Here is an 8,551-nt window from a genome sequence, read left to right on the forward strand (position 1 = left end):
GAAGCTCATGGAGCAGATCCTCTTGAGAGTCATCATGTGACACTTGAAGGGCAAGCAGGCGATCAGGCCCAGTCAGCATGGGTTTATGAAAGACAAATCCTGCTTGACGAACCTGATCTCCTTCTATGACAAAGTGACGCGCTGGGTGGACGAGGGAAAGGCTGTGGATGTGGTCTACCTTGACTTCAGCAAGGCTTTTGACACCGTCTCCCACAACATTCTCCTCAAGAAACTGGCTGCTCTTGACTTGGACTGGTGCATGCTTCGTTGGGTTAGAAACTGGCTGGATAGCCGGACCCAAAGAGTCGTGGTAAATGGAGTCAAGTCCAGTTGGAGGCCAGTCACTAGTGGCATCCCCCAGGGCTCGGTGCTGGGGCCGGTCCTCTTTAATATCTTCATCAATGATCTGGATGAGGGCATTGAGTGCACCCTCAGTAAGTTTGCAGATGACACTAAGTTAGGTGCGTGTGTCGATCTGCTCGAGGGTAGGAAAGCTCTGCAGGAGGATCTGGACAGGCTGCACCAACGGGCTGAGGTCAACTGTATGAAGTTCAACAAGGTCAAGTGCCGGGTCCTGCACCTGGGGCGCAATAACCCCAAGCAGAGCTACAGGCTGGGAGATGAGTGGTTGGAGAGCTGCCAGGCAGAGAAGGACCTGGGAGTGATGGTGGACAGTCGGCTGAATATGAGCCAGCAGTGTGCTCAGGTGGCCAAGAAGGCCAACGGCATCCTGACTTGTATCAGAAACAGTGTGACCAGCAGGGCTAGGGAGGTGATCGTCCCCCTGTACTCGGCTCTGGTGAGACCGCACTTTGAGTACTGTGTTCAGTTTTGGGCCCCTCGCTACAAGAAGGACATGGAGGTGCTTGAGCGGGTCCAGAGAAGGGCGGCGAAGCTGGTGAGGGGCCTGGAGAACAAGTCCTACAAGGAGTGGCTGAGGGAGCTGGGCTTGTTCAGCCTGGAGAAGAGGAGGCTCAGGGGTGACCTTATTGCTCTCTACAGATACCTCAAAGGAGGCTGTAGTGAGGTGGGGGATGGCCTGTTCTCCCATGTGCCTGGTGACAGAATGAGGGGGAATGGGCTAGAGTTGTGCCAGGGGAGTTTTAGGTTGGATCTTAGGAAGAACTTCTTTATTGAAATGGTTGTTAGGCACTAGAACAGGCTGCCCAGGGAGGTGGTTGAGTCACCATCCCTCGAAGTCTTTAAAAGACGTTTAGATGTAGAGCTTAGGGATATGGTTTAGTGGGGACTGTTAGTGTTAGGTTAGAGGTTGGACTCGATGATCTTGAGGTCTCTTCCAACCTACAAATTCTGTGATTCTGTGAAATAAATCTTTAAACTAAAATTATTAATAATAATAATAATAAAAAATTAAATCTCTCCCCCTGAGGAAGAAAAAAAAAAAAGGTTGTCATGTTGTCACAGCTGACCAAGAATCATCATTTCACTTTTACAAATCCGATATCAACTCTTGTTTAGAGGTAACAATCCATCACTAGTTATTATCAATCAAATGCTGGTGAAAACATGTGATGCACTTTGTTGCACATGCCTTCTTATTCATTGACCTGCTTTCCTGTCTTTGACTGTATATGATACTCAGCAGCCTGTGGATAAGTGTAGTGTCAATGATGTTTGCTAATATGGAGTATTTTAACTCCTCTGGCATGGTTCCTTTCCCTCCCAATCCTTGTACCAGCTTTTTTGCCCTCCTCTGGACATTTCAAGGACCTTAACATTTATTTATTTATCTATTTGTTTGTTTATTAATATTGTGGAGACCAGAACTGCACATGATATTCAAGGGGAGGCTGTACTGACACAAAATATAGAGAATCACCTCTTTTGACCAGATGGATATGCTGTGTTTAATACATCCTAAAATTCATTTTGTCCTATTAGCTGCCTGGGCACACTGCTGACTCACTGCTTACTGAACAAAGGTTCTCCAGCTGAAGGTTATTTAGCCTCTTCCAGCTGTGCCTTACCTAAAGACGTGTTTTCCCAGCCATTCTTTGCCACCAAAAGCTGATAACCTGTTCTCAAAGCAAGTGGGAGAAAACAAATAAGTTCAGGGACTGTGAAGTGGATTTTGAGCAAAACTTTGTTCAGTTCTGTTCAGCAGTTTGTTGTACCTTGAAAACATTAGGAATTTGTGCAAATCATTCTTCAGATTGTGATAGCTTTTGCTCATTTATTCATGTGGTGTAGATTGAGCAGCTGAATCAGAGAAGAGGGAATGGGATCTGCATGTCTCATTGTCAGATTTCTTAATGAAACAATTTTTGTGTGGCAGAAGTCATATTTTTAACAGCTTGGGATGCAAGACAGAAGCTGTGGTGTCAATAAGTCAATGATATTCTATGTTTAAGGTTAGGCATAACAGCCTAAAGAACACAAATGTTAAATGATCAAGGTTTTCTTAAATTTCTCTTCATTGTGGGTTATTATTTGTTGATGTAACTGAATTTGCATCATTTGTATACCACTCTAAGTATGGTAGGTAGAGTTTTGTTAAACTGTACTCCCATGTACATAAACTGTAGGACACAAGAAATATTAGTAATATCTCATGCTTCAGCTATGCGTGAAACAGATGCTTGGAGTTTGAACTGTGCAACATTTTTTGTACAACTGATTCATTGTGACCTACCTTTTGTATGATGCCTGACTGAGTATGCAGAAATCTTAATGTTAATAACTAGTTCCTTGCTCTTCATTCATGGTTGAATTCTACTATTTTCTCTAGGGTGGAAGAAACATTTTGCTTTTCCCAGACCACGAGAATTGATGAAATATTAATTCAGTGCCTGACTTCCCTACTTGACTGAAGTGTATATCAGTTCACTGCAGTTAGAGAGGTATGGCAGCTTCAAACTATAATTCTTTCCTGGTACCCTCAGGAGCAGAGTGTGTTTTTCAATGTCCATTAGAAAGGTGAGTGCTTAAATCTATACCTCATTTCTCTTTTATCCCCTAAATCTTTGAACACAACTGTGTGATTATGCCTTTCACTTAAACAAGAAATCCTGCAAATCTTTGAATAAATTTATTTGATTTAAACTGAACTAAATAATAAAAACTCCATATTTTACAGTACCTCTCAATACTAAACACTTGATTTGGTAAATAGTTTTTGTTTTAACGTGGCAAGCATGAAATCATAAATAATACTCATGCTAAGAGTCAAAAGTGCTTAGAAGCCTTTAAGCCTCTTACCTCTACAAATAGGTGTCAGTCCAATACTCTCTGAACAAGTTCGGTTAGATATTCCATGTTTGGAGGGTGTAATGTTTAATATCAAATTTATTTATTTGAAGGTATTTTATGTCACAAACAAATTTCTGACCTAGCATAGAAATACAAAATATTCTGAAAGCATAATACAAATTTAAGTTATACTTAACATAATATAGCAATTGCAATACGCATTTCAAACAAAATACCAATGTGGTTCTCATTACTAATCTCTATAATATGCTCACCATTAAGATGCTAGGTGTTTGTGGGCTGAAGCCAGCTCAAGGCTATTGCTTTCTTTAAAGATCTTTTGGTAATTGTTTAGTTTTTATTTCTAGTTTTGAGAAAATGTGCTGATTTATAATTGTCACTTGTAATTTAATATTAGCATATTAGGATAATGATCAGAGTTTGTAAATCTTTCTTTTCTGTGGGCCACACATTAAAACCTTCATATGGCCACAAAACACATAATTTACCCCTTCAAGAAGCTGGAAAAGAAAGAAAGCTCAAGGAAAATTTGTACAGAAAAGTGACAATGGCTTTTCTTCTCTTCATTGCATAGTGAAGCTGAGTCTCAGGGTATGAAGCAGTTGATTTTCTTGGTCCAAGAAAGACATCATCCTGGCCAGTCTTGCTGCTAATCTGATGATCTGTACCTCTGCATGTAAGTTTGAGAGCTGGATTTACCCATACAACATAAGTTATCTACAGTTCTCGATATATTCCTTTTGTTAGAAATGCCATTATCCACTGAAGATGCCAAACTGCATATCCCAAGAGAATGCAGTTTATCATAAAGATCTCAGCTGAACTGATAGAGATCGCAGATTATAAAGTTTATGCAGTACAGGACTGAGCTGAACTTCATTAAGAAATACTGAACAAAGAACCTTACTATGCTATTTTCAGACTTGGTTTTCAGAGGGTAACTGAACATTTAGCTACATTAAGGCATTTTTCTTGCCCTTAACAGATGAGATTTTTTTTTGTCCTGTCACCAGCTGGTGACCAGCTGATGTCCTAGTTCATGAAGATAGCTTTTTTTTTTTGATAGCTTTTAGTTCTGTGCAATGTTGAGTCTTACAAAATGTTAATCTGACTTTAGCCTTACATTGGAATTTCTGATAAATATTTTGCTGAAGTGAGTTTCTTGGGTTAACTATCTCTTGCAAGAATAACAATGCCTGTTTTAAAAGTACTGTTTTTAAATGTCAGACTACCTTCTGGTGCCTATACTATAGAAATAAGTATACCAGAAATAAGTATACTAGAATATGTAGCATGCTTTCACTGCATCTTCTATTTTTTTGTTCACTACTTTCTGTTTTAATTCTTAATGTCTACTTCCAAATAATAGAAGAATAAGCTCACCCACTACCTCTTCATTGCTGTTCTTGTATGGTTCTTTTGTATTCATGTAATTTTCAGACTTTCTGCAATGAGATAACCCAAACTGAAAACAGTATCCAGAGCACAGATTTACTACTGCTTGATATAACGGCATTATATAATTTTCCATATTGTTTCTTCCTATGTTTATTGCCTTTTGATGTCACTGCATACCATGAAGACATCTTCATTCCCCAATCTATAATTGTGCATAGATCTTTTTTTCCAGGGCTCCACTATGTGATCTTTTTCACACAGTGCATTATTTCTATGAAATATAACATTATACTGTACACTATGAAGTGTACATTGGTGTAACATTATCATGTCATGGTTCAGACCTCAAGATTTCTACTTGCAGTTAGAATTATATGGAAGTATTTGTTTTATTTGTCTTTGTGTGTGTGTGTGTGTGATCAGTGATATATATGAAATGTCTTACTGCTTACAGCTTCTCACTCTCCTGTCCTGTTTTATTTCTATTTAAAGTTTGGAATAAAATAGAGGAGAAAATAAAGGAAAAAAAATAAATAAGGTTATGGCTATTTCATGCATCCCACCCCTGTTGACTTTGGCTTAAAAGTATTGCCTGTTGGTCTGGACAAGGGACAGAGTCTCCCAAGAGGCCATCAGCCTGAATGTCTTGAGGGACTAAATTCCTTTGACATAAATGTTTTATTTCTGAATTAGCACACTATTATGATAGTGGGTTAAGACATTATAATATTTACAAATAGACAAAAAAGTTCCTGCTGTACTGTGAGTCAAAAACACTTTTTTTTTCTCTCATATATCCTACTACATTAAGTTTGAGTAGCCTGGTTTGTGTATATGGACTCCAAGTGTTTCGAAAAAACAGAATTTATTCTGTTATTTATTAAAAACAGAATTAACAAGCAGTGGGAAAGTTATAAGATTGCAATGTTTCTTCACATCGTTGACTGAAGATTTCAAGTAACAATCTGTACTAGACCAGCTGCTTTTTTTTTTTTTTTTTTTTTTGTAGTACCTGAAGGCCTTAATGAACTCATTATACTAGGAGTCCACTTACGTTTATGAAGAGGGAAAAATCGGTTCCACAAATAAATTACAAAGTATAAATTGAAGAAGAAACAAAACAAAACCAAACAAATAAAATAAGAAGATTCAGTAATCTATCTGCCTGTTCCACGCCTTAATAGAACATAGCACCAATTCATCTTTAGCGATATTTTTTGGTGGATTGCCTTGTCCCCTTTCATGGTTCCCAAAAAGGAATTCATGAGAGAGCTAACATGGGTTTTCAAGATTTAGACATTCTAGTATGAGCTTTCCACATGCAGTGCAGCGGAACTGTCCCAGGTCTCTGGTGTTTGTAGAGCTTTCTATATGACAAATAATTTTATGTTAAGTGGGACCTCCTATGTCTGGTAAAGTAGATATGCTTAATATGCATTAGAGAATACATAAAAGATAGTGTTTTTAGTATGTTGTTATAATAACTCCCGGTTCTCAAATCTTTGATAAAATAGTTATCTCCTTTTTTATTTTTTCCTAGAAATAGTTTTATTTTAATTTTTTCTCACAATTCTAGTTGCAGAGATTTAAATGTGAACAAGAAAGCACAAATTTTTACCTCAACAATGCCAGTAAACTGTAATCTTCCTGGAACAAGAAAATATGAGGAAAAAAAAAAAATTGAATCTGTTTACCTGACTTTTTCTTGTTGAACTCCTTGTTGGAATGCAGAAACAATTGTTTGGGGGGGAAGGGGAGATAAGAGTGAATTCTGGTTTATCTTTAAAGGTCTCCCAGCTCCATCAATATGGGTGACAAGCTCAGCATATACTAGAAGGACTGCCAATGTTGTATGCATTCTTAATATTGTAGATCAAGCAATTAATATTTTGACCAAAACTGCTTGATAGATTTTATTATAATCTCCCTAGAAATACAAAAGTATCCTTAAATCTACTGCAGTGTAGCAGATCACTCAATCTGGGCTTGTTTGGTTTTGTTTTTTTTTTTGTTTTGTTTTTATGTTATGATTTATTTTTATAGTTTATATCTAGCTATTATCCTCAGATTTTTTTGGCATTTGAAGATGCTTGTCATCTTCCTTCCAAAAGTTTGCTGATGTGTCTTTAGAGAAAATGACTGAAATTATAGAGCTGTTTCAAGCAAAATGAAAAGTATTTCCTAAGTTGTCTTAAAGGCAATCACCATTCCCACCTTTCTTGATAGAAAATCTCCTTCCTTCCTTTCTTCCTTCCTTTCTTCCTTCCTTTCTTCCTTCCTTTCTTCCTTCCTTTCTTCCTTCCTTTCTTCCTTCCTTTCTTCCTTCCTTTCTTCCTTCCTTTCTTCCTTCCTTTCTTTCTTTTCATTTTTATTGAAAGAAAAAATAACAAGCAGAATTTAAAATAGGTATAGTAATTGTTTCAGACTGGCTAATGACTGGGTTGAGACTGTTAGTAAAGTTGTTACTTCAAGAGACGTAGCTAAAAGCAAATGGATCATTTAAGCCCAATTTCAGGTTTTGACATTACAGCAGGGTTTATCTCAAAGCCAAGTTTCAGGACTTGATATGTCAGTAGAGTTTTATTGAGACTTAGACGGTTTATGGATTATATATTCTTCTCAGTGTTTCACTTTATTAGAGCTATTCTTCACATCCAGAAACAATTAGCATTCAGTGCCAGTCATGTGTTTTCACACTATAGGCTAAGGTGACATAACTTATACAAGTACTTGTCAATCAGTGAAACTACAATTATGGATTGCATTTAGTGTTTGTTTTGTTCTGTTTTGTTTTTCCCTCTTCTGAATTTAAAAAACAAATCAGAAAACCCATTGTTGTTTTCTTTTTAGATACCCCATCTCAGCAGATTGTTTGTATTATTATTTATAATTTTATATTTTTTATGTTAATTTTGTCATCAATAGTAATGAAAATCATTGAACCTCAAGATTCTTTCATTGTCCTCCAAGTCTTCCTGAAGTCACTGGGAGAAAGTTCAGTATATTGCCATACAGCAGCTCAATTTCAAAAGCACAAAGAAGGCAGATTTTCCTGATGAATTCTGCAATATTAATTTTGGAAATAAATAAATAAATAAATAAATAAACCCTGTAGTTTTGGTCCATACTTTATGCTGATTCAAGGACAATAATGCATTAACAGGCTGTTAAAATACAGGCTCATAGTAAATATAAAAACATTGTGTATGATGCTATTCTCTGGGTATATTTGAATTAACTGCAGGGAGCTTTATTCCTAAGTAGAACTCATAAATTGCCAAAATGATTATATGGCAAACAACTCTGTTAAGTACAGATGGGGCTCTAAACATAATATGTCAAGACATGGACATATCAAGTATATGAGCTAGTCTGCCCTTTATTTAAGGTGAAGTCAAGTGTAGCCTGTAGTAGTTCTGGCTAGTACAGAAAATATATTCAGATGGAAACATTTCTCAGATCTTTGTATATCTCTAGAAAGCTCCTTCAACATCTACAATTCCATCAGCTAAACCTTGCCTATGTCCGCTGGTTAGCTCAAATTCATACAAGAGTCCAGGTGGAAGAAAGGTAGTGGACTTTGTTACCATGCTTTAAATGTACAAGAATGAGTCCTGGAAGTGAGAACTAGGATGCTAGTAGCCTAGTTCTTCTCTTCTTCACATAGACGTGAAATATAAGTGACTGCACTAGAATAAAAAACAGTGAAAAATATGATAATGCTTTTTGCCTTTACTGGGAGTTATCAGAGGCAGAGAGAAACACTCATAGGTTACCATCCTGCTTTAAGATTTCTCTTATCTGAACAGTCAAATAGCAAACAATATTTGAGTTTCCCATTCTAAATGATGCTGTATGCACCTCTACATGAAGTCCATAAGAACATGACATGTAGTATGCTGTTATTGAATGACATTAAGAA

General features: G+C 37.0%; 1 long non-coding RNA gene across 1 annotated transcript; it reads left to right on the top strand.

The window, feature by feature from the left end:
- Positions 1 to 2,047: 2,047 nt before the first annotated feature.
- Positions 2,048 to 5,092, top strand: LOC106014829 (uncharacterized). The gene is made up of 3 exons (XR_002398966.4): positions 2,048 to 2,372; positions 2,750 to 2,937; positions 3,806 to 5,092. It is a non-coding gene; the product is annotated as an uncharacterized lncRNA (long non-coding RNA).
- The last annotated feature ends 3,459 nt before the right edge of the window (positions 5,093 to 8,551 follow it).

Source organism: Anas platyrhynchos, chromosome 3, assembly GCF_047663525.1.
Source record: "Anas platyrhynchos isolate ZD024472 breed Pekin duck chromosome 3, IASCAAS_PekinDuck_T2T, whole genome shotgun sequence".
Taxonomy (NCBI): Eukaryota; Metazoa; Chordata; class Aves; order Anseriformes; family Anatidae; genus Anas; species Anas platyrhynchos.